We start from the raw sequence: 27,417 nt of genomic DNA on the forward strand, positions 1-27,417 counted from the left end.
CTAGAGACTGTCATACAGAATGAAGTAAGTCAGAAAGCGGAAAACAAATATTGTATATTAATGCATATATGTGGAACCTAAAAAGTGGTACAGATGAACTGGTTTGCAGGGAAGAAATAGAGACACAGGTAGAGAACAAACTTATGGACACCAAGTGTGGGAAGCCATGGGGTGGTAGAGGTGGGATGAGTTGGGAGATTGGGATTGGCCTGCATACATGCATATGCATAAAATACATAACTAATAATAACCTGCTGTATAAAAAAATAAAACTAAATTTCAAAATTTTAAAAAATAAAATTTAAAAATAAAAGAGAAAAAAGTTCTTCCCTTCACACAGATGTATTTATAGGAATGTATTATTTCCATGCTTATATCTATAAATACATAAAAGAGGTATAAAATCTAACTTGAACCATAAACGAAAAAAAACCAGAACCCACCAGTTATACAGAGGAAAGCCCTATCAGGGAACTTGCTCCAGCGGTAAACAATTCTGAAATTGGTCAGAGGTGGGGAATCATCTCCCATACAGCCAGCAACCCACCCCGCATGCAAGGAGCGTCCTCATTGCAAAGCTGGGGGACCGTGCCGAGGCATCTCTGAATAAAGGTGAGCTGAGCCTCAGGCCAGCTGCAGCTGAACTGTTCCCACCCTTCCCAGGTAAAACACCTGAATATGTACAAGGGCATGAAATCCTAGAGGAAGGGCCGTGGAGCCACACAGGCGACAGCACACAGGCCAACTTGGTGCCTGCAGGCGAGGCAGGATGGTCCTGACCCCGGGCGCTCTTCTGGAATCTTTCCATTTCCCTGCCTGAGATACCCCTCCTGTCCCGGACCCCACCCCTTTTTTTCCTTCCTTACCTCAGCCCGGAGAGAAATTCCAGTGGAACTTATGGGTGACACATCCTCTTCTTTACAGGTGGCAGCCTGGCTACTCCTGCACAAAGTCCAGCAGAGCCCCCCACACACCGGGCCACCCACAAAGCCGTGGCCCCTCACACGCTCCCACCAGCAGAGCCCCGAGACTGCTGACGGGGCAGAGAATATGGAGTCAGGCACAGCTTCAGGGGCTATTGCTGCCTGGAGCGCTGTTTATATTGACCTCAACCAGGCACACCTGGGGAGGGCCGGCCGGCACGGTAAGGCTGCCCAGGACAGCTAATCCACAACCCTCAGGGAATCACATTGTTGAAAATGTACCTCGCTAAGGCAGAATAGAAGCCAAGGAAAATAAGGACACAATGCCATTTGCAGCACCATAGATGAGTCTAGAGGTAATCATGTGACATGTAGTAAGTCGGAAAGTGAAAGGCACATATCGTATCATATCACTTATAGGTGTTACCTAAAAATGGATACCAGGGCAGATATTTCCACGGAGAAGGGCAATCACATATTCATTAAACAAACTTATGGTTCACCAATGGAAAGGTGTGAGGATTGGTTTCATTACGATATTGGGGTTAACAGACATACAAACACAGGTGATATATATAATAACCAAAGAGCTACGGAATACAAAGAGAGGAGTACACAACATTCTGTCATAACGTACATGGGAAAAGGATCCCAGGAAGAAGAGACATCTGTATATGTGTAAAAGAACCACATCTACCATACCTACAACAAGCCAAACATTGTAATCAAACTTGCTGTAATAAAAAATAAAAAATTAAATTAAAAACACGAACAAGAAGTAGTGAGACAAACTTGAGGGGCTTTTTCCTGTCACACTCTGTTCTAAATTCCAATCTAGAAGGCGACTTCCATTGAGGCTCTGTTGCCCTAGTAACCAGATATGAAAGAGAGAACTGCTGCCACCTTGTGGCCGTTTCACACAACAGCAGCTTTAATCCCAGCACTCATGGTCAGTTGATATTCAAAATCATTGCAGGCCTGTAAATGACACCTGCCCTGAAAACAAATCCTGGGGTCACATATCAACCAAAAAATTTAAAGGACGTCCATATTTCAAAATGACCGTTTCAAAAGGCATATTTTATGCACATTAGTGTTCTGCTTCTTTTTCTTTCTTTCTTTTTTGGTTAAAAACACGGGAATGGAAAAAGGCATCCCTCAGAAGGGGCGAAAATACTTGCAAACGAATCAATGGACAAAGGTTAAATCTCCAATATATATAAACAGCTCATGCAGCTTATTAAAAAAACAAGCAACCCAATACAAAAATGGGCAGAAGATCTAAAGAGACGTTTCTTCAAAGAAGACACAGAGATGGCCAAGACGCACATGAAAAGCTGCTCAAGAGCACTAATTATTAGAGAAATGCAAATCAAAAGTACAATGAGGTATCACCTCACACCTGTTAGAATCGGCATCATCAGAAAATCTACAAACAAATTCTGGGGAGGGTGTGGACAAAAGGAGCCCTCTTCCACTATGGTGGGAATGTAAATTGATACAGTCACTATGGAGAACAGTATGGAGTTTCCTTAAAAGAACTAGAAATAGAAACCTTGACTTTCCCTAACCCTAACCATAGCCCGGAACGGAATCCTACCACCAACCCTACACCTTATCTATGCCGTACACTAATCCTAATCCGTACGCTGGCACTAACCAGTGAGTCAACACGTACCCTGACCCTAACACGTTTCCATACCCTCAGCTGTGCCCTAAATCTTGTCGTTGCCTATCCTTAACCTTAGCCCGGAACGGAAACCTACCATCAGCCCTACACCTTACCCTAAGCTGTACCCTAATCCTAATTCATACATCAACACGTACCCTGACCCTAACACGTTTCCGTACCCTCACCTCTGCCATAAACCTTGCCGTTCCCTAACCCTAACCCTAGCCCGGAACGGAAACCTACCACCAACCCTACACCTTACCTTACGCCGTACCCTAATCCTAATTCGTATGCTGACACTAACCTGTGCATCAACACATACCCTGACCCTAACACGTTTCGTACCCTCACCTGTGCCCTAAACTTTGCCGGTCCCTAAACATAACCCTAGACTGGAACGGAAACGTACCACCAACCCTACACCTTACTCTATGCGGTACCCTAATCCTCATGCGTATGCTGACACTAACCCGTGAGTCAACACGTACCCTGAACCTAACACATTTCTGTACCATCACCTGTGCCCAAAACCTTGCAATTCGCTAACCCTAACCCTACAACGGAATGGAAACCTACCGCCCTCCGTACACCTTACCCTACGCCGTACCCTAATCCTAATGCGTATGATGACACTATTCCATGTATCAACATGTATCATGACCCTAACACGTTTCTGTACCGTCACCTGTACCCTAAACCTTGCCGTACCCTAACACTAACCCTAGCCCAGAATGGAAAACTACCACAAACCGTACAGCATACCCTACACGGTACCCTAATCCTAATCCGTACACTGACACTAACCCGTGCGTCAACACGTACACTGACCCTAACACTTTTCCGTTCCCTCACCTGTGCCCTAAACCGTGCCGTTGCCTAACCCTAACCCTAGCCCAAAACGGAAACCTACCACCAACCCTACACGTTACTCTACGCCATACCCTAATCATAATCCGAGCGTCAACACGTACCCTGACCCTAACACATTTCCGTACCCTCACCTATGCCCTAAACCTTGCCGTTCCATAACACTAACCCTAGCCTGGAACGGAAACCTACCACCAACACTAGACCTTAACCTACGAAGGACCATAAACCTACTCCGTACGCTGACACTAACACATGCGTCAACACTTACCCTGACCCTAACACGTTTCCGTACCTTCACCTGTGACCTAAACCTTGCCATTCCCTAACCCTAACCCTAGACCACAATGGAAACCTACCACCAAGCCTACACCTTACCCTAAGCCGTACCCTAATGCTAATCCATATGTCAACACGTACCCTGACACTAACACGTTTCCATACCCTCATCTGGGCCCAAAACCTTGCCGTTCCCTAACACTAACCCTAGCCTGAAACGGAAAACTACCACCAACCATACACTTTACCCTATGCCGCACCATAATCCTCATCTGTACGTTCACACTAACCCGTGCGTCAACACGTACCCTGAGCCTAACACGTTTCGATACCCTCACGTGTGCCCTAAACCTTGCTGTTCTCTAACCCTAACCCTAGCCCAGAACGGAAACCCACCACCAGCCCTACACCTTACCCTACGACGTACACTACTCCTGGCCCGTACGCTGGCACTGACCCGTGCGTCAGCACATAGCCTGACTCTCCCACGTTTCCGTACCCGCACCTGTGCCCTAAGACTTGCCGTTCCCTAACCCTAACCCTAGCCCGGAAAGGAAGCCCACCACCAGCCCTACACCTTTCCCTACGCCGTAGCCTACGACTGGCCCATACGCTGGCACTGACACATGTGTCAGCATGTAGCATGACCCTCCCACGTTTCCATACCCTCACCTGTGCCCTAAGCCTTGACATTCCCTAACCCTAACCCTAGCCCGGAAAGGAAACCAACCACCAGCCCTACACCTTACCCTACGTTGTTGCCTACTCCTGGCCTGTACGCTGGCACTGACACGTGCGTCAGCACATAGCCTGACCCTCCACCATTTCCGTACCCTCAACTGTGCCCTAAGTCTTGTCCTTCCCTAACCCTCACCCTAGCCCAGAACAGAAACCCACCACCAGCCCTACAGCTTACCCTACGCCGTAGCCTAATCCTGGCCCGTACGCTGGCATTGATCCGGGCGTCAGCACGTAGCCTGACCTTCCCACGTTCCTGTACCCTCACCTGTGTCCTAAGCCTTGCCGTTCCATAACCCTAACCATAACCCCAAACGGAAACCCACCACCAGCCCTAAACCTTACCCTACGCCGTACCCTACACCTGGCCCGTATGCTGGCACTGATCCGTGCGTCAGCATGTAGCCTAACCCTCCCACTTTTCCTTACCCTCACCTGTTCCCTAAGCCTTGCCGATCCCTAACTCTAACCCTAGCCCGGAACGGAAACCCACCACCAGCCCTACACCCTACCCTACGTCGTAGCCTACTGCTGGCCCGTAAGCTGGCACTCTCCCATGTGTCAGCCCGTAGCCTGCCTCTCCCACGTTTCCGTACCCTCACCTGTGCCCTAAGCCTTGCAGTTCCCTACCTCTAACCCTAGCCCGGAACGGAAACCACCACCAGCCCTACACATTACGCTATGCCGTACCCTACTCCTGGCCCGTACGCTGGCACTGACCCATTCTTCAGCACGTATCCTGACCCTCCCACGTTTCCGTACCCTCACCTGTGTCCTAAGCCTTAACGTTCCCTAACCCTAACCCTAGACCGGAATGGACACCCACCACCGCCCTTACACCATACCCAACGCCGTACCCTACTCCTGGTCCACACCCTGGCACTGACCCGTTCTTCAGCATGTAGCCTGACCCTCCCACGTTTCCGTACCCTCACCTGTGCCCTAAGCCTTAACGTTCCCTAACCCTAACACTAGCCTGGAATATACACCCACCACCAGCCTTACACTTTACCCTACGCCGTACCCTACTCCTGGTCCATACCCTGGCATTGAACCGTGCTTCAGCATGTAGCCTAACCCTCCCACGTTTCCGTACCCTCACCTGTGCCCTAAGCCTTGCCTTTCCCTATCCCTAACCCTAGCCCGGAACGGAAACCCACCACAAATCCTAAACCTTAACGTACGCCGTAGACTACTCCTGACCCGTACGCTTGCAGTGAACCTTGCGTCAGCACATAGCCTGCCTCTGCCACGTTTCCATACCCTCACCTGTGCACTAAGCCTTGCCGTTCCCTAACTCTAACCTGGAACGGAAAACCACAACCAGCCCTACACCTTACCCAATGCCGTACCCGAATCCTGGCGCGTACGCTGGCAAAGACCCGTGCGTCATCACGTAGCCTGACCCTCCCACGTTTCCGTACCCTCACCTGTGCCCTAAGCCTTGCCGTTCCCTAACCCTAACCCTACACCTAACCCTACGCCATACCCTACACTTGGCCCATACGCTGGCACTGACCCGTGCGTCAGCACGTAGCCTGACCCTCCCACTTTTCCGTACCATCTTCTGTGCCCTAAGCTTTGCCGTTCCCTAACCCTAAACCTAGCCTGGAACGGAAACCCACCACCAGCCCTAAACCTTAGCCTACGCCGTACCCTAATCCTGCCCCGTACGCTGGCACTGACCCGTGCGTCGGCACGTAGCCTGCCACTCCTACGTTTCTGTACCCTCACCTGTGCCCTAAGCCTTGCCGTTCCCTAACCCTAACCCGGAACATAAACCCACCACCAGCCGTAAACCTTACCCTACGCTGTACCCTACTCCTGGCCCCTACGCTGGCACTGACCTGTGCGACAGCACGTAGCCTGCCTCTCCCATGTTTCCCTACCCTCACCTGTGTCCTAAGCCTTGCCGTTCCCTAACCCTAACCCTAGCCTGGAACGGAAACCCACCACCAGCCCTAAACCTTACGCTACGACGTACCCTAATCCTGGCCCGTACGCTGGCACAGACCAGTGCGTCAACACGTAGCCTGCCACTCCCACGTTTCCGTACGTTCACCTGTGCCCTAAGCCTTGCTGTTCCCTCACCCTAACCATAGCCCGGAACGGAAACCCACCACCAGCCCTAAACCTTACCCTACGCCATACCCTGCTCCTGGCCCGTACATTGGCACTGACCCATGCGTAAGAACGTAGCCTGACCATCCCACGTTTCCGTACCCTCACCTGGGCCCTAAGCCTTGCCCTTCCCAAACCCTAAACCTAGCCCGGAACGGAAACCACCACCAGACCTACACCTTACCCTACGCAGTACCCTACTCCTGGACCTTACGCTGGCACTGACACATGCGTGAGCACATAGCCTTACCCTCCAACCACCCTCCCAATACAGAAATGGTCAGAAGATCTCATGAGACGATCCTTCAAAGAAGACACAGACATGGCCAAGACGCAGATGAAAAGCTGCTCAACATCATTAATTATTAGAGAAATGCAAATCAAAACTACAATGAGGGGGCTTCCCTGGTGGCGCAGTGGTTGAGAGTCCGCCTGCCGATGCAGGGGACACGGGTTCGTGCCCCGGTACGGGAAGATCCCACATGTCGCGGAGCAGCTGGGCCCGTGAGCCATGGCCACTGAGCCTGCGTGTCCGGAGCCTGTGCTCCGCAACGGGAGAGGCCACAACAGAGAGAGGCCCGCGTACCACAAAAAATAAAAAATAAAAAAAAAAAAACTACAATGAGGTATCACCTCACACATGTTAGAATCGGCATCATCAGAAAACCTACAAACAACAAATTCTGGGGAGGGTGTGGACAAAAGGAGCCCTCTTCCACTATTGGTGGGAATGTAAATTGATACAGTCACTATGGAGAACAGTGTGGAGTTTCCTTAAAAAAACTAGAAATAGAATTACCATCTGATCCAGCAATCGCACTTCTGGGCATATACCCAGAGAAAACCATAAATCAAAAAGGCACATTCACCGCAATGTTCATTGCAGCACTATTTACAATAGCCAGGTAAGGGAGCAAACTAAATACCCACAAACAGATGAATGGGTAAAGATGTGGTACATATATAAAATGGAATATTACTCGGCCATAAAAAGGAATGAAACTGGGTCATTTGTAGAGACATCGATGGATCTAGAGACTGTCATACAGAATGAAGTAAGTCAGAAAGAGGAAAACAAATATTGTATATTAATGCATATATGTGGAACCTAAAAAGTGGTACAGATGAACTGGTTTGCAGGGAAGAAATAGAGACACAGGTAGAGAACAAACTTATGGACACCAAGTGTGGGAAGCCATGGGGTGGTAGAGGTGGGATGAGTTGGGAGATTGGGATTGGCCTGCATACATGCATATGCATAAAATACATAACTAATAATAACCTGCTGTATAAAAAAATAAAACTAAATTTCAAAATTTTAAAAAATAAAATTTAAAAATAAAAGAGAAAAAAGTTCTTCCCTTCACACAGATGTATTTATAGGAATGTATTATTTCCATGCTTATATCTATAAATACATAAAAGAGGTATAAAATCTAACTTGAACCATAAACGAAAAAAAACCAGAACCCACCAGTTATACAGAGGAAAGCCCTATCAGGGAACTTGCTCCAGCGGTAAACAATTCTGAAATTGGTCAGAGGTGGGGAATCATCTCCCATACAGCCAGCAACCCACCCCGCATGCAAGGAGCGTCCTCATTGCAAAGCTGGGGGACCGTGCCGAGGCATCTCTGAATAAAGGTGAGCTGAGCCCCAGGCCAGCTGCAGCTGAACTGTTCCCACCCTTCCCAGGTAAAACACCTGAATATGTACAAGGGCATGAAATCCTAGAGGAAGGGCCGTGGAGCCACACCAGCGACAGCACACAGGCCAACTTGGTGCCTGCAGGCGAGGCAGGATGGTCCTGACCCCGGGCGCTCTTCTGGAATCTTTCCATTTCCCTGCCTGAGATACCCCTCCTGTCCCGGACCCCACCCCTTTTTTTCCTTCCTGACCTCAGCCCGGAGAGAAATTCCAGTGGAACTTATGGGTGACACATCCTCTTCTTTACAGGTGGCAGCCTGGCAACTCCTGCACAAAGTCCAGCAGAGCCCCCCCCACACCGGGCCACCCACAAAGCCGTGGCCCCTCACACGCTCCACCAGCAGAGCCCCGAGACTGCTGACGGGGCAGAGAATATGGAGTCAGGCACAGCTTCAGGGGCTATTGCTGCCTGGAGCGCTGTTTATATTGACCTCAACCAGGCACACCTGGGGAGGGCCGGCCGGCACGGTAAGGCTGCCCAGGACAGCTAATCCACAACCCTCAGGGAATCACATTGTTGAAAATGTACCTCGCTAAGGCAGAATAGAAGCCAAGGAAAATAAGGACACAATGCCATTTGCAGCACCGTAGATGAGTCTAGAGGTAATCATGTGACATGTAGTAAGTCGGAAAGTGAAAGGCACATATCGTATCATATCACTTATAGGTGTTACCTAAAAATGGATACCAGGGCAGATATTTCCACGGAGAAGGGCAATCACATATTCATTAAACAAACTTATGGTTCACCAATGGAAAGGTGTGAGGATTGGTTTCATTACGATATTGGGGTTAACAGACATACAAACACAGGTGATATATATAATAACCAAAGAGCTACGGAATACAAAGAGAGGAGTACACAACATTCTGTCATAACGTACATGGGAAAAGGATCCCAGGAAGAAGAGACATCTGTATATGTGTAAAAGAACCACATCTACCATACCTACAACAAGCCAAACATTGTAATCAAACTTGCTGTAATAAAAAATAAAAAATTAAATTAAAAACACGAACAAGAAGTAGTGAGACAAACTTGAGGGGCTTTTTCCTGTCACATTCTGTTCTAAATTCCAATCTAGAAGGCGACTTCCATTGAGGCTCTGTTGCCCTAGTAACCAGATATGAAAGAGAGAACTGCTGCCACCTTGTGGCCGTTTCACACAACAGCAGCTTTAATCCCAGCGCTAATGGTCAGTTGATATTCAAAATCATTGCAGGCCTGTAAATGACACCTGCCCTGAAAACAAATCCTGGGGTCACATATCGACCAAAAAATTTAAAGGACGTCCATATTTCAAAACGACCATTTCAAAAGGCATATTTTATGCACATTAATGTTCTGCTTCTTTTTCTTTCTTTCTTTTTTGGTTAAAAACACGGGAATGGAAAAAGGCATCCCTCAGAAGGGGCGAAAATAGTTGCAAACGAATCAATGGACAAAGGTTTAATCTCCAAAATATATAAACAGCTCATGCAGCTTATTAAAAAAACAAATAACCCAATACAAAAGTGGGCAGAAGATCTAAAGAGACGTTTCTTCAAAGAAGACACAGAGATGGCCAAGACGCACATGAAAAGCTGCTCAAGAGCACTAATTATTAGAGAAATGCAAATCAAAACAACAATGAGGTATCACCTCACACCTGTTAGAATCGGCATCATCAGAAAATCTACAAACAACAAATTCTGGGGAGGGTGTGGACAAAAGGAGCCCTCTTCCACTATAGGTGGGAATGTAATTTGATACAGTCACTATGGAGAACAGTATGGAGTTTCCTTTAAAAAACTAGAAATAGAATTACCATCTGACCCAGCAATCCCACTGTTGGGCATATACCCAGAGACAACCATAAATCAAAAAGGCACATTCACCACAAGGTTCATTGCAGCACTATTTACAATAGCCAGGTAATGGAAGCAACCTAAATGCCCACAGACAGATGAATGGATAAAGATGGGGTACATATATAAAATGGAATATTACTCGGCCATAGAAAGGAATGAAACTGGGTCATTTGTAGAGACATCGATGGATCTAGAGACTGTCATACAGAATGAAGTAAGTCAGAAAGAGGAAAACAAATATTGTATATTAATGCATATATGTGGAACCTAAAAATGGTACAGATGAACTGGTTTGCAGGGAAGAAATAGAGACACAGAGGTAGAGGACAATCGTATGGACACAAATTGTGCGAAGCCATGGGGTGGTGGTGGTGGGATGAGTTGGGAGTTTGAGATTGACCTGTATACATGTATATGCATAAAATACATAACTAATAATAACCCGCTGTATAAAAAAGTAAATAAAATTAAATTTCAAAATTTTAAAATATAAAATTTAAAAATAAAACAGAAAAAATTCTTCCCTTCACACAGATGTATTTATAGGAATGAATTATTTCCATGCTTATATCTATAAATACATAAAAGAGGAATAAAACCTAACTTGAACCATAAACGAAAAAAAAACCTGAACCCACCAGTTATACAGAGGAAAACCCTATCAGGGCACTTGCTCCAGCGGTAAACAATTCTGAAATTGGTCAGAGGTGGGGAATCATCTCCCATACAGCCAGCAACCCACACCCCATGCAAGGAGCATCCTCATTGCAAAGCTGGGGGACCGTGCCGGGGCATCTCTGAATAAAGGTGAGCTGAGCCCCAGGCCAGCTGCTGCTGAACTGTTCCCACCCTTCCCAGGTCAAACACCTGAATATGTACAAAGGCTTGAAAGCCTAGAGGAAGGGTCGTGGAGCCACACCAGCGACAGCACGCAGGCCAACTTGGTGACTGCAGGCCAGCCAGGGTGATCCTGGCCCCGGGCGCTCTTCCAGAAGCTTTCCATTGTCCTGCCTGAGATACCCCATTTGTCCCGGCCCCCACTGCTTTTTTCCTTCCTCACCTCTGTCCGGAGAGAAATTCCAGCGGAAGGTATGGGTGACACATCCGCTTCTTTACAGGTGGCAGCCTGGCAACTCCTGCAGAAAGGCCAGCAGAACCCCACTCACACCGGGCCACCAACAAAGCTGTGGCCCCTCACTCCCTCCCACCAGCACAGCCCCGAGACTGCTCACGGGGCAGAGAATATGGAGGCAGGCACAGCTTCAGGGGCTATTGCTGCCTGGAGCGCTGTTTATATTGACCTCAACCAGGCACACCTGAGGAGGGCCGGCCGGCACGGTAAGGCTGCCCAGGTCAGCTAATCCACAACCCTCAGGGAATCACATTGTTGAAAATGGACCTCGCTAAGGCAGAATAGAAGCCAAGGAAAATAAGGACACAATGCCATTTGCAGCACCGTAGATGAGTCTAGAGGTAATCACGTGACTTGGAGTAAGTCAGAAAGTGAAAGACACATATCATTTCATATCACTTATAGGTGTTACCTAAAATAGAAACCAGGGCAGTCATTTCCACTGAGAAGTGCAATCATAGATTCATTAAACAAACTTATGCTTCACCGATGGAAAGGTGTGAGGATTGGTTTCATTACGATATCGGGGTTAACAGACATATACAAACAGAGGTGACATATATAATCACCAAAGACCTACGGAATACCAAGAGAAGACTACTCAACATTCTGTGATAACGTACATGGGAAAAGGATCCCAGGAAGAACAGACATCTGTATATGTGTAAAAGAACCACATCTTCCACACCTACAACAAGCCAAACATTGTAATCAAACTTGCTGTAATAAAAAATAAAAAATTAAATTAAAAATACGAACAAGAAGTAGGGAGACAAACTTGAGGGGCTTTCTCCTGGCACATTCCATTCAAAATTCCAATCTAGAACAGGACTTCCATTGATGCTCTGTTGCCCTAGTAACCAGATATGGTAAGGGAGAACTGCTGCCACCTTGTGGCCGTTTCACACAACAGCAGCTTTAATCCCAGCGCTAATGGTCAGTTGATATTCAAAATCATTGCAGGCCTGTAAATGACACCTGCCCTGAAAACAAATCCTGGGGCCACATATCGACCAAAAAATTTAAAGGACGTCCATATTTCAAAACGACCGTTTCAAAAGGCATATTTTATGCACATTATTGTTCTGTTCCTTTTTCTTTCTTTCTTTTTTGGTTAAAAACACGGGAATGGAAAAAGGCATCCCTCAGAAGGGGCGAAAATAGTTGCAAACGAATCAATGGACAAAGGTTTAATCTCCAATGTGTATAAACAGCTCATGCAGCTTATTAAGAAAACAAACAACCCAATACAAAAATGGTCAGAAGATCTAAAGAGACGTTTCTTCAAAGAAGACACAGAGATGGCCAAGTCGCACATGAAAAGCTGCTCAAGAGCACTAATTATTAGAGAAATGCAAATCAAAACTACAATGAGGTATCACCTCACACCTGTTAGAATCGGCATCATCAGAAAATCTACAAACAACAAATTCTGGGGAGGGTGTGGACAAAAGGAGCCCTCTTCCACTATTGGTGGGAATGTAAATTGATACAGTCACTATGGAGAACAATATGGAGTTTCCTTTATAAAACTAGAAATAGAATTACCATCTGACCCTGCAATCACACTTTTGGGCATATACCCAGAGACAACCATAAATCAAAAAGGCATATTCACCACAAGGTTCATTGCAGCACTATTTACAATAGCCAGGTAATGGAAGCAACCTAAGTGCCCACAGACAGATGAATGGATAAAGATGGTGTACATATATAAAATGGAATATTACTCGGCCATAAAAAGGAATGAAACTGGGTCATTTGTAGAGACATCGATGGATCTAGAGACTGTCATACAGAATGAAGTTAGTCAGAAAGAGGAAAACAAATATTGTATATTAATGCATATATGTGGAACCTAAAAAATGGTACAGATGAACTGGTTTGCAGGGAAGAAATAGAGACACAGAGGTAGAGAACAAACGTATGGACACCAAGTGTGGGAAGCCATGGGGTGGTGGTGGTGGGATGAGTTGGGAGTTGGAGATTGACCTGTATACATGTATATGCATAATATACATAACTAATAATAACCCACTGTATAAAAAAGTAAATAAAATTAAATTTCAAAATTTTAAAATATAAAATTTAAAAATAAAACAGAAAAAAGTTCTTCCCTTCACACAGATGTATTTATAGGAATGAATTATTTCCATGCTTATATCTATAAATACATAAAAGAGGAATAAAATCTAACTTGAACCATAAACGAAAAAAAACCCTGAACCCACCAGTTATACAGAGGAAAACCCTATCAGGGCACTTGCTCCAGCGGTAAACAATTCTGAAATTGGTCAGAGGTGGGGAAACGTCTCCCATACAGCCAGCAACCCACCCCCCATGCAAGGAGCGTCCTCATTGCAAAGCTGGGGGACCGTGCCAAGGCATCTCTGAATAAAGGTGAGCTCAGCCCCAGGCCAGCTGCTGCTGAACTGTTCCCACCCTTCCCAGGTCAAACACCTGAATATGTACAAAGGCTTGAAAGCCTAGAGGAAGGGCCGTGGAGCCACACCAGCGACAGCACGCAGGCCAACTTGGTGACTGCAGGCCAGCCAGGGTGATCCTGGCCCCGGGCGCTCTTCCGGAAGCTTTCCATTGTCCTGCCTGAGATACCCCTCTTGTCCCGGCCCCCAATGCTTTTTTCCTTCCTCACCTCCGTCCGGAGAGAAATTCCAGCGGAAGGTATGGTTGACACATCCGCTTCTTTACAGGTGGCAGCCTGGCAACTCCTGCAGAAAGGCCAGCAGAACCCCACTCACACCGGGCCACCAACAAAGCTGTGGCCCCTCACTCCCTCCCACCAGCACAGCCCCGAGACTGCTCACGGGGCAAAGAATATGGAGGCAGGCACAGCTACAGGGGCTATTGCTGCCTGGAGCGCTGTTTATATTGACCTCAACCAGGCAGACCTGGGGAGGGCCGGCCGGCAGGGTAAGGCTGCCCAGGTCAGCTAATCCACAACCCTCAGGGAATCACATTGTTGAAACTGGACCTCGCTAAGGCAGAATAGAAGCCAAGGAAAATAAGGACACAATGCCATTTGCAGCACCGTAGATGAGTCTAGAGGTAATCACGTGACTTGGAGTAAGTCAGAAAGTGAAAGACACATATCATTTCATATCACTTATAGGTGTTACCTAAAATAGAAACCAGGGCAGTCATTTCCACTGAGAAGTGCAATCATAGATTCATTAAACAAACTTATGCTTCACCGATGGAAAGGTGTGAGGATTGGTTTCATTACGATATCGGGGTTAACAGACATATACAAACAGAGGTGACATATATAATCACCAAAGACCTACGGAATACCAAGAGAAGACTACTCAACATTCTGTGATAACGTACATGGGAAAAGGATCCCAGGAAGAACAGACATCTGTATATGTGTAAAAGAACCACATCTTCCACACCTACAACAAGCCAAACATTGTAATCAAACTTGCTGTAATAAAAAATAAAAAATTAAATTAAAAATACGAACAAGAAGTAGGGAGACAAACTTGAGGGGCTTTCTCCTGGCACATTCCATTCAAAATTCCAATCTAGAACAGGACTTCCATTGATGCTCTGTTGCCCTAGAAACCAGATATGGTAAGGGAGAACTGCTGCCACCTTGTGGCCGTTTCACACAACAGCAGCTTTAATCCCAGCGCTAATGGTCAGTTGATATTCAAAATCATTGCAGGCCTGTAAATGACACCTGCCCTGAAAACAAATCCTGGGGCCACATATCGACCAAAAAATTTAAAGGACGTCCATATTTCAAAACGACCGTTTCAAAAGGCATATTTTATGCACATTAGTGTTCTGCTTCTTTTTCTTTCTTTCTTTTTTGGTTAAAAACACGGGAATGGAAAAAGGCATCCCTAAGAAGGGACGAAAATAGTTGCAAACGAATCAATGGACAAAGGTTTAATCTCCAATATATATAAACAGCTCATGCAGCTTATTAAGAAAACAAACAACCCAATACAAAAATGGTCAGAAGATCTAAAGAGACGTTTCTTCAAAGAAGACACAGAGATGGCCAAGACACACATGAAAAGCTGCTCAAGAGCACTAATTATTAGAGAGATGCAAATCAAAACTACAATGAGGTATCACCTCACACCTGTTAGAATCGGCATCATCAGAAAAACTACAGACAACCAATTCTGGGGAGGGTGTGGACAAAAGGAGCCCACTTCCACTATTGGTGGGAAGGTAAATTGATACAGTCTCTATGGAGAACAGTATGGAGTTTCCTTTAAAAAACTAGAAATAGAATTACCATCTGACCCAGCAATCCCACTTTTGGGCATATACCCAGAGACAACCATAAATCAAAAAGGCACATTCACCACAATGTTCATTGCAGCACTATTTACAATAGCCAGGTAATGGAAGCAAACTAAATGCCCACAGACAGATGAATGGATAAAGATTGGGTACATATATAAAATGGAATATTACTCGGCCATAAAAAGGAATGAAACTGTGTCATTTGTAGAGACATCGATGGATCTAGAGACTGTCATACAGAATGAAGTAAGTCAGAAAGAGGAAAACAAATATTGTATATTAATGCATATATGTGGAACTTAAAAAATGGTACAGATGAACTGGTTTGCAGGGAAGAAATAGAGACACAGAGGTAGAGATCAAACGTATGGACACCAAGTGTGGGAAGCCATGGGGTGGTGGTGGTGGGATGAGTTGGGAATTTGAGATTGACCTGTATACATGTATATGCATAAAATACATATCTAATAATAAGCCGCTGTATAAAAAAGTAAATAAAATTAAATTTCAAAATTTTAAAATATAAAATTTAAAAATAAAACAGAAAAAAGTTCTTCCCTTCACACAGATGTATTTATAGGAATGAATTATTTCCATGCTTATATCTATAAATACATAAAAGAGGAATAAAATCTAACTTGAACCATAAACGAAAAAAAACCCTGAACCCACCAGTTATACAGAGGAAAACCCTATCAGGGCACTTGCTCCAGCGGTAAACAATTCGGAAATTGGTCAGAGGTGGGGAATCATCTCCCATACAGCCAGCAACCCACACCCCATGCAAGGAGCGTCCTCATTGCAAAGCTGGGGGACCGTGCCGAGGCATCTCTGAATAAAGGTGAGCTGAGCCCCAGGCCAGCTGCTGCTGAACTGTTCCCACCCTTCCCAGGTCAAACACCTGAATATGTACAAAGGCTTGAAAGCCTAGAGGAAGGGCCGTGGAGCCACACCAGCGACAGCACGCAGGCCAACTTGGTGACTGCAGGCCAGCCAGGGTGATCCTGGCCCCGGGCGCTCTTCCGGAAGCTTTCCATTGTCCTGCCTGAGATACCCCTCTTGTCCCGGCACCCAATGCTTTTTTCCTTCCTCACCTCTGTCCGGAGAGAAATTCCAGCGGAAGGTATGGGTGACACATCCTCTTCTTTACAGGTGGCAGCCTGGCAACTCCTGCAGAAAGGCCAGCAGAACCCCACTCACACCGGGCCACCAACAAAGCTGTGGCCCCTCACTCCCTCCCACCAGCACAGCCCCGACACTGCTCACGGGGCAGAGAATATGGAGGCAGGCACAGCTTCAGGGGCTATTGCTGCCTGGAGCGCTGTTTATATTGACTTCAACCAGGCAGACCTGGGGAGGGCCGGCCGGCAGGGTAAGGCTGCCCAGGTCAGCTAATCCACAACCCTCAGGGAATCACATTGTTGAAAATGGACCTCGCTAAGGCAGAATAGAAGCCAAGGAAAATAAGGACACAATGCCATTTGCAGCACCGTAGATGAGTCTAGAGGTAATCACGTGACTTGGAGTAAGTCAGAAAGTGAAAGACACATATCATTTCATATCACTTATAGGTGTTACCTAAAATAGAAACCAGGGCAGTCATTTCCACTGAGAAGTGCAATCATAGATTCATTAAACAAACTTATGGTTCACCAATGGAAAGGTGTGAGGATTGGTTTCATTACGATATCGGGGTTAACAGACATATAAAAACAGAGGTGACATATATAATCACCAAAGACCTACGGAATACCAAGAGAAGACTACTCAACATTCTCTCATAACGTACATGGGAAAAGGATCCCAGGAAGAACAGACATCTGTATATGTGTAAAAGATCCACATCTTCCACACCTATAACAAGCCAAACATTGTAATCAAACTTGCTATAATAAAAAATAAAAAAATTAAATTAAAAATACGAACAAGAAGTAGGGAGTCAAACGTGAGGGGCTTTCTCCTGGCACATTCCATTCTCAATTCCAATCTAGAACACAATGTCCATTGAGGCTCTGTTGCCCTAGTAACCAGATGTGTTAAGGGAGAACTGCTGCCAGCTAGTGGCCGTTTCACACAACAGCAGCTTTAATCCCAGTGCTAATGGTCAGTTGATATTCAAAATCATTGCAGGCCTGTAAATGACACCTGCCCTGAAAACAAATCCTGGGGCCACATATCGACCAAAAAATTTAAAGGACGTCCATATGTCAAAACGACCGATTCAGAAGGCATATTTTATGCACATTACTGTTCTGCATCTTTTTCTTTCTTTCTTTTTTGGTTAAAAACACGGGAATGGAAACAGGCATCCCTCAGAAGGGGCGAAAATAGTTGCAAACGAATCAATGGACAAAGGTTTAATCTCCAATATATATAAACAGCTCATGCAGCTTATTAAGAAAACAAACAACCCAATAAAAAAATGGGCATAAGATCTAAATAGACGTTTCTTCAAAGAAGACACAGAGATGGCCAAGACGCACATGAAAAGCTGCTCAAGAGCACTAACTATTAGAGAAATGCAAATCAAAACTACAATGAGGTATCACCTCACACCGGTTAGAATCGGCATCATCAGAAAATCTACAAACAACAAATTTTGGGGAGGGTGTGGACAAAAGGAGCCCTCTTCCACTATTGGTGGGAATGTAAATTGATACAGTCACTATGGAGAACAGTATGGAGTTTCCTTTAAAAAACTAGAAATAGAATTACCATCTGACCCAGCAATCCCACTTTTGGGTATATACCCAGAGACAACCATAAATCAAAAAGGCACATTCACCACAAGGTTCATTGCAGCACTATTTACAATAGCCAGGTAATGGAAGCAAGCTAAATGCCCACAGACAGATGAATGGATAAAGATGGGGTACATATATAAAATGGAATATTACTCGGCCATAAAAAGGAATGAAACTGGGTCATTTGTAGAGACATCGATGGATCTAGAGACTGTCATACAGAATGAAGTTAGTCAGAAAGAGGAAAACAAATATTGTATATTAATGCATATATGTGGAACCTAAAACATGGTACAGATGAACTGGTTTGCAGGGAAGAAATAGAGACACAGAGGTAGAGAACAAACGTATGGACACCAAGTGTGGGAAGCCATGGGGTGGTGGTGGTGGGATGAGTTGGGAGTTGGAGATTGACCTGTATACATGTATAGCATAAAATACATAACTAATAATAACCCGCTGTATAAAAAAGTAAATAAAATTAAATTTCAAAATTTTAAAATATAAAATTTAAAAATAAAACAGAAAAAAGTTCTTCCCTTCACACAGATGTATTTATAGGAATGAATTATTTCCATGCTTATATCTATAAATACATAAAAGAGGAATAAAATCTAACTTGAAACATAAACGAAAAAAAAAACCTGAACCCACCAGTTATACAGAGGAAAACCCTATCAGGGCAGTTGCTCCTGCGGTAAAGGATTCTGAAATTGGTCAGAGGTTCGGAATCATCTCCCATACAGCCAGCAACCCACCCCCCATGCAAGGAGCGTCCTCATTGCAAAGCTGGGGGACCGTGCCGAGGCATCTCTGAGGAAACGTGAGCTGAGCCCCAGGCCAGCTGCTGCTGAACTGTTCCCACCCTTCCCAGGTAAAACACCTGAATATGTACAAAGGCTTGAAAGCCTAGAGGAAGGGCCGTGGAGCCACACCAGCGACAGCACGCAGGCCAACTTGGTGACTGCAGGCCAGCCAGGGTGATCCTGGCCCCGGGCGCTCTTCCGGAAGCTTTCCATTGTCCTGCCTGAGATACCCCTCTTGTCCCGGCCCCCACTGCTTTTTTCCTTCCTCACCTCTGTCCGGAGAGAAATTCCAGCGGAAGGTATGTGTGACACATCCTCTTCTTTACAGGTGGCAGCCTGGCAACTCCTGCAGAAAAGCCAGCAGAACCCCACTCACACCGGGCCACCAACAAAGCTGTGGCCCCTCACTCCCTCCCACCAGCACAGCCCCGACACTGCTCACGGGGCAGAGAATATGGAGGCAGGCACAGCTTCAGGGGCTATTGCTGCCTGGAGCGCTGTTTATATTGACTTCAACCAGGCAGACCTGGGGAGGGCCGGCCGGCAGGGTAAGGCTGCCCAGGTCAGCTAATCCACAACCCTCAGGGAATCACATTGTTGAAAATGGACCTCGCTAAGGCAGAATAGAAGCCAAGGAAAATAAGGACACAATGCCATTTGCAGCACCGTAGATGAGTCTAGAGGTAATCACGTGACTTGGAGTAAGTCAGAAAGTGAAAGACACATATCATTTCATATCACTTATAGGTGTTACCTAAAATAGAAACCAGGGCAGTCATTTCCACTGAGAAGTGCAATCATAGATTCATTAAACAAACGTATGGTTCACCAATGGAAATGTGTGAGGATTGGTTTCATTACGATATCGGGGTTAACAGACATATAAAAACAGAGGTGACATATATAATCACCAAAGACCTACGGAATACCAAGAGAAGACTACTCAACATTCTCTCATAACGTACATGGGAAAAGGATCCCAGGAAGAACAGACATCTGTATATGTGTAAAAGATCCACATCTTCCACACCTACAACAAGCCAAACATTGTAATCAAACTTGCTATAATAAAAAATAAAAAAATTAAATTAAAAATACGAACAAGAAGTAGGGAGTCAAACGTGAGGGGCTTTCTCCTGGCACATTCCATTCTCAATTCCAATCTAGAACACAATGTCCATTGAGGCTCTGTTGCCCTAGTAACCAGATGTGTTAAGGGAGAACTGCTGCCAGCTAGTGGCCGTTTCACACAACAGCAGCTTTAATCCCAGTGCTAATGGTCAGTTGATATTCAAAATCATTGCAGGCCTGTAAATGACACCTGCCCTGAAAACAAATCCTGGGGCCACATATCGACCAAAAAATTTAAAGGACGTCCATATGTCAAAACGACCGATTCAGAAGGCATATTTTATGCACATTACTGTTCTGCATCTTTTTCTTTCTTTCTTTTTTGGTTAAAAACACGGGAATGGAAACAGGCATCCCTCAGAAGGGGCGAAAATAGTTGCAAACGAATCAATGGACAAAGGTTTAATCTCCAATATATATAAACAGCTCATGCAGCTTATTAAGAAAACAAACAACCCAATAAAAAAATGGGCAGAAGATCTAAATAGACGTTTCTTCAAAGAAGACACAGAGATGGCCAAGACGCACATGAAAAGCTGCTCAAGAGCACTAACTATTAGAGAAATGCAAATCAAAACTACAATGAGGTATCACCTCACACCGGTTAGAATCGGCATCATCAGAAAATCTACAAACAACAAATTTTGGGGAGGGTGTGGACAAAAGGAGCCCTCTTCCACTATTGGTGGGAATGTAAATTGATACAGTCACTATGGAGAACAGTATGGAGTTTCCTTTAAAAAACTAGAAATAGAATTACCATCTGACCCAGCAATCCCACTTTTGGGCATATACCCAGAGACAACCATAAATCAAAAAGGCACATTCACCACAAGGTTCATTGCAGCACTATTTACAATAGCCAGGTAATGGAAGCAAGCTAAATGCCCACAGACAGATGAATGGATAAAGATGGGGTACATATATAAAATGGAATATTACTCGGCCATAAAAAGGAATGAAACTGGGTCATTTGTAGAGACATCGATGGATCTAGAGACTGTCATACAGAATGAAGTTAGTCAGAAAGAGGAAAACAAATATTGTATATTAATGCATATATGTGGAACCTAAAACATGGTACAGATGAACTGGTTTGCAGGGAAGAAATAGAGACACAGAGGTAGAGAACAAACGTATGGACACCAAGTGTGGGAAGCCATGGGGTGGTGGTGGTGGGATGAGTTGGGAGTTGGAGATTGACCTGTATACATGTATAGCATAAAATACATAACTAATAATAACCCGCTGTATAAAAAAGTAAATAAAATTAAATTTCAAAATTTTAAAATATAAAATTTAAAAATAAAACAGAAAAAAGTTCTTCCCTTCACACAGATGTATTTATAGGAATGAATTATTTCCATGCTTATATCTATAAATACATAAAAGAGGAATAAAATCTAACTTGAAACATAAACGAAAAAAAAAACCTGAACCCACCAGTTATACAGAGGAAAATCCTATCAGGGCAGTTGCTCCTGCGGTAAAGAATTCTGAAATTGGTCAGAGGTTCGGAATCATCTCCCATACAGCCAGCAACCCACCCCCCATGCAAGGAGCGTCCTCATTGCAAAGCTGGGGGACCGTGCCGAGGCATCTCTGAGGAAACGTGAGCTGAGCCCCAGGCCAGCTGCTGCTGAACTGTTCCCACCCTTCCCAGGTAAAACACCTGAATATGTACAAAGGCTTGAAAGCCTAGAGGAAGGGCCGTGGAGCCACACCAGCGACAGCACGCAGGCCAACTTGGTGACTGCAGGCCAGCCAGGGTGATCCTGGCCCCGGGCGCTCTTCCGGAAGCTTTCCATTGTCCTGCCTGAGATACCCCTCTTGTCCCGGCACCCAATGCTTTTTTCCTTCCTCACCTCTGTCCGGAGAGAAATTCCAGCGGAAGGTATGGGTGACACATCCTCTTCTTTACAGGTGGCAGCCTGGCAACTCCTGCAGAAAGGCCAGCAGAACCCCACTCACACCGGGCCACCAACAAAGCTGTGGCCCCTCACTCCCTCCCACCAGCACAGCCCCGAGACTGCTCACGGGGCAGAGAATATGGAGGCAGGCACAGCTTCAGGGGCTATTGCTGCCTGGAGCGCTGTTTATATTGACCTCAACCAGGCAGACCTGGGGAGGGCCGGCCGGCAGGGTAAGGCTGCCCAGGTCAGCTAATCCACAACCCTCAGGGAATCACATTGTTGAAAATGGACCTCGCTAAGGCAGAATAGAAGCCAAGGAAAATAAGGACACAATGCCATTTGCAGCACCGTAGATGAGTCTAGAGGTAATCACGTGACTTGTAGTAAGTCAGAAAGTGAAAGACACATATCATTTCATATCACTTATAGGTGTTACCTAAAATAGAAACCAGGGCAGTCATTTCCACTGAGAAGTGCAATCATAGATTCATTAAACAAACTTATGGTTCACCAATGGAAAGGTGTGAGGATTGGTTTCATTACGATATCGGGGTTAACAGACATATACAAACAGAGGGGACATATATAATCACCAAAGACCTACGGAATACCAAGAGAAGACTACTCAACATTCTGTCATAACGTACATGGGAAAAGGATCCCAGGAAGAACAGACATCTGTATATGTGTAAAAGAACCACATCTTCCACACCTACAACAAGCCAAACATTGTAATCAAACTTGCTATAATAAAAAATAAAAAAATTAAATTAAAAACACGAACAAGAAGTAGGGAGTCACACTTGAGGGGCTTTCTCCTGGCACATTCCATTCAAAATTCCAATCTAGAACACGAAGTCCTTTGAGGCTCTGTTGCCCTAGTAACCAGATGTGTTAAGGGAGAACTGCTGTGGCCGTTTCACACAACAGCAGCTTTAATCCCAGTGCTAATGGTCAGTTGATATTCAAAATCATTGCAGGCCTGTAAATGACACCTGCCCTGAAAACAAATCCTGGGGTCACATATCGACCAAAAAAATATAAAGGACGTCCATATTTCAAAACGACCGTTTCAAAAGGCATATTTTATGCACATTAGTGTTCTGCTTCTTTTTCTTTCTTTCTTTTTTCGGTTAAAAACACCGGAATGGAAAAAGGCATCCCTCAGAAGGGGCGAAAATAGTTGCAAACGAATCAATGGACAAAGGTTTAATCTCCAATATATATAAACAGCTCATGCAGCTTATTAAAAAAACAAACAACCCAATACAAAAATGGGCAGAAGATCTAAAGAGTCGTTTCTTCAAAGAAGACACAGAGATGGCCAAGACGCACATGAAAAGCTGCTCAAGAGCACTAATTATTAGAGAAATGCAAATCAAAACTACAATGAGGTATCACCTCACACTTGTTAGAATCGGCATCATCAGAAAATCTACAAACAACAAATTCTGGGGAGGGTGTGGACAAAAGGAGCCCTCTTCCACTATTGGTGGGAATGTAAATTGATACAGTCACTATGGAGAACAGTATGGAGTTTCCTTTAAAAAACTAGAAATAGAATTACCATCTGACCCTGCAATCCCACTTTTGGGCATATACCCAGAGACAACCATAAATCAAAAAGGCACATTCACCACAAGGTTCATTGCAGCACTATTTACAATAGCCAGGTAATGGAAGCAAGCTAAATGCCCACAGACAGATGAATGGATAAAGATGGGGTACATATATAAAATGGAATATTACTCGGCCATAAAAAGGAATGAAACTGGGTCATTTGTAGAGACATCGATGGATCTAGAGACTGTCATACAGAATGAAGTAAGTCTAGAAAGAGGAAAACAAATATTGTATATTAATGCATATATGTGGAACCTAAAAAATGGTACAGATGAACTGGTTTGCAGGGAAGAAATAGAGACACAGAGGTAGAGAACAAACGTATGGACACCAAGTGTGGGAAGCCATGGGGTGGTGGTGGTGGGATGAGTTGGGAGTTGGAGATTGACCTGTATACATGTATATGCATAAAATACATAACTAATAATAACCCGCTGTATAAAAAAGTAAATAAAATTAAATTTCAAAATTTTAAAATATAAAATTTAAAAATAAAACAGAAAAAAGTTCTTCCCTTCACACAGATGTATTTATAGGAATGAATTATTTCCATGCTTATATCTATAAATACATAAAAGAGGAATAAAATCTAACTTGAAACATAAACGAAAAAAAAAACCTGAACCCACCAGTTATACAGAGGAAAACCCTATCAGGGCACTTGCTCCTGCGGTAAAGAATTCTGAAATTGGTCAGAGGTGGGGAATCATCTCCCATACAGCCAGCAACCCACCCCCCATGCAAGGAGCGTCCTCATTGCAAAGCTGGGGGACCGTGCCGAGGCATCTCTGAGGAAACGTGAGCTGAGCCCCAGGCCAGCTGCTGCTGAACTGTTCCCACCCTTCCCAGGTAAAACACCTGAATATGTACAAAGGCTTGAAAGCCTAGAGGAAGGGCCGTGGAGCCACACCAGCGACAGCACGCAGGCCAACTTGGTGACTGCAGGCCAGCCAAGGTGATCCTGGCCCCGGGCGCTCTTCCGGAAGCTTTCCATTGTCCTGCCTGAGATACCCCTCTTGTCCCGGCCCCCACTGCTTTTTTCCTTCCTCACCTCTGTCCAGAGAGAAATTCCAGCGGAAGGTATGGGTGACACATCCTCTTCTTTACAGGTGGCAGCCTGGCAACTCCTACAGAAAGGCCAGCAGAACCCCACTCACACCGGGCCACCAACAAAGCTGTGGCCCCTCACTCCCTCCCACCAGCACAGCCCCGAGACTGCTCACGGGGCAGAGAATATGGAGGCAGGCACAGCTTCAGGGGCTATTGCTGCCTGGAGCGCTGTTTATATTGACCTCAACCAGGCAGACCTGGGGAGGGCCGGCCGGCAGGGTAAGGCTGCCCAGGTCAGCTAATCCACAACCCTCAGGGAATCACATTGTTGAAAATGGACCTCGCTAAGGCAGAATAGAAGCCAAGGAAAATAAGGACACAATGCCATTTGCAGCACCGTAGATGAGTCTAGAGGTAATCACGTGACTTGTAGTAAGTCAGAAAGTGAAAGACACATATCATTTCATATCACTTATAGGTGTTACCTAAAATAGAAACCAGGGCAGTCATTTCCACTGAGAAGTGCAATCATAGATTCATTAAACAAACTTATGGTTCACCAATGGAAAGGTGTGAGGATTGGTTTCATTACGATATTGGGTTAACAGAAATATACAAACAGAGGTGACATATATAATCACCAAAGACCTACGGAATACCAAGAGAAGACTACTCAACATTCTGTCATAACGTACATGGGAAAAGGATCCCAGGAAGAACAGACATCTGTATATGTGTAAAAGAACCACATCTTCCACACCTACAACAAGCCAAACATTGTAATCAAACTTGCTATAATAAAAAATAAAAAAATTAAATTAAAAACACGAACAAGAAGTAGGGTGTCACACTTGAGGGGCTTTCTCCTGGCACATTCCATTCAAAATTCCAATCTAGAACACGACGTCCTTTCAGGCTCTGTTGCCCTAGTAACCAGATGTGTTAAGGGAGAACTGCTGCCACCTAGTGGCCGTTTCACACAACAGCAGCTTTAATCCGAGTGCTAATGGTCAGTTGATATTCAAAATCATTGCAGGCCTGTAAATGACACCTGCCCTTAAAACAAATCCTGGGGCCACATATCGACCAAAAAATTTAAAGGACGTCCATATTTCAAAACGACCGTTTCAAAAGGCATATTTTATGCACATTAGTGTTCTGCTTCTTTTTCTTTCTTTCTTTTTGGTTAAAAACACGGGAATGGAAATAGGCATCCCTCAGAAGGGGCGAAAATAGTTGCAAACGAATCAATGGACAAAGGTTTAATCTCCAATATATATAAACAGCTCATGCAGCTTATTAAAAAATCAAACAACCCAATACAAAAATGGGCAGAAGTTCTAAAGAGACGTTTCTTCAAAGAAGACACAGAGATGGCCAAGACGCACATGAAAAGCTGCTCAAGAGCACTAATTATTAGAGAAATGCAAATCAAAACTACAATGAGGTATCACCTCACACCGGTTAGAATCGGCATCATCAGAAAATCTACAGACAACAAATTCTGGGGAGGGTGTGGACAAAAGGAGCCCTCTTCCACTATTGGTGGGAATGTAAATTGATACAGTCTCTATGGAGAACAGTATGGAGTTTCCTTTAAAAAATTAGAAATAGAATTACCATCTGACCCAGCAATCCCACTTTTGGGCATATACCCAGAGACAACCATAAATCAAAAAGGCACATTCACCACAAGGTTCATTGCAGCACTATTTACAATAGCCAGGTAATGGAAGCAACCTAAATGCCCACAGACAGATGAATGGATAAAGATGGGGTGCATATATAAAATGGAATATTACTCGGCCATAAAAAGGAATGAAACTGGGTCATTTGTAGAGACATCGATGGATCTAGAGACTGTCATACAGAATGAAGTAAGTCAGAAAGAGGAAAACAAATATTGTATATTAATGCATATATGTGGAACCTAAAAAATGGTACAGATGAACTGGTTTGCAGGGAAGAAATAGAGACACAGAGGTAGAGAACAAACGTATGGGCACCAAGTGTGGGAAGCCATGGGGTGGTGGTGGTGGGATGAGTTGGGAGTTTGAGATTGACCTGTATACATGTATATGCATAAAATACATAACTAATAATAACCCGCTGTATAAAAAAGTAAATAAAATTAAATTTCAAAATTTTAAAATATAAAATTTAAAAATAAAACAGAAAAAAGTTCTTCCCTTCACACAGATGTATTTATAGGAATGAATTATTTCCATGCTTATATCTATAAATACATAAAAGGGGAATAAAATCTAACTTGAACCATAAACGAAAAAAAACACTGAACCCACCAGTTATACAGAGGAAAACCCTATCAGGGCACTTGCTCCAGCGGTAAACAATTCTGAAATTGGTCAGAGGTGGGGAATCATCTCCCATACAGCCAGCAACCCACCCCCCATGCAAGGAGCGTCCTCATTGCAAAGCTGGGGGACCGTGCCGAGGCATCTCTGTATAAAGGTGAGCTGAGCCCCAGGCCAGCTGCTGCTGAACTGTTCCCACCCTTCCCAGGTAAAACACCTGAATATGTACAAAGGCTTGAATGCCTAGAGGAAGGGCCGTGGA

General features: G+C 44.8%; 1 long non-coding RNA gene across 1 annotated transcript in view; it reads left to right on the forward strand.

Moving 5' to 3' along the window:
* The window catches only part of LOC308611399, a 72,343-nt gene extending 45,212 nt beyond the window's left edge, over positions 1-27,131 (forward strand). The window contains exon 2 of the long non-coding RNA XR_014014887.1: positions 27,023-27,131. This is a non-coding gene — a long non-coding RNA (uncharacterized lncRNA). The remainder of the gene's footprint in view (positions 1-27,022) is intronic.
* The last annotated feature ends 286 nt before the right edge of the window (positions 27,132-27,417 follow it).

Source organism: Mesoplodon bidens (assembly GCF_964165515.1).
Source record: "Mesoplodon bidens genome assembly, contig: HAP1_SCAFFOLD_69, whole genome shotgun sequence".
Classification (NCBI taxonomy): domain Eukaryota; kingdom Metazoa; phylum Chordata; class Mammalia; order Artiodactyla; family Ziphiidae; genus Mesoplodon; species Mesoplodon bidens.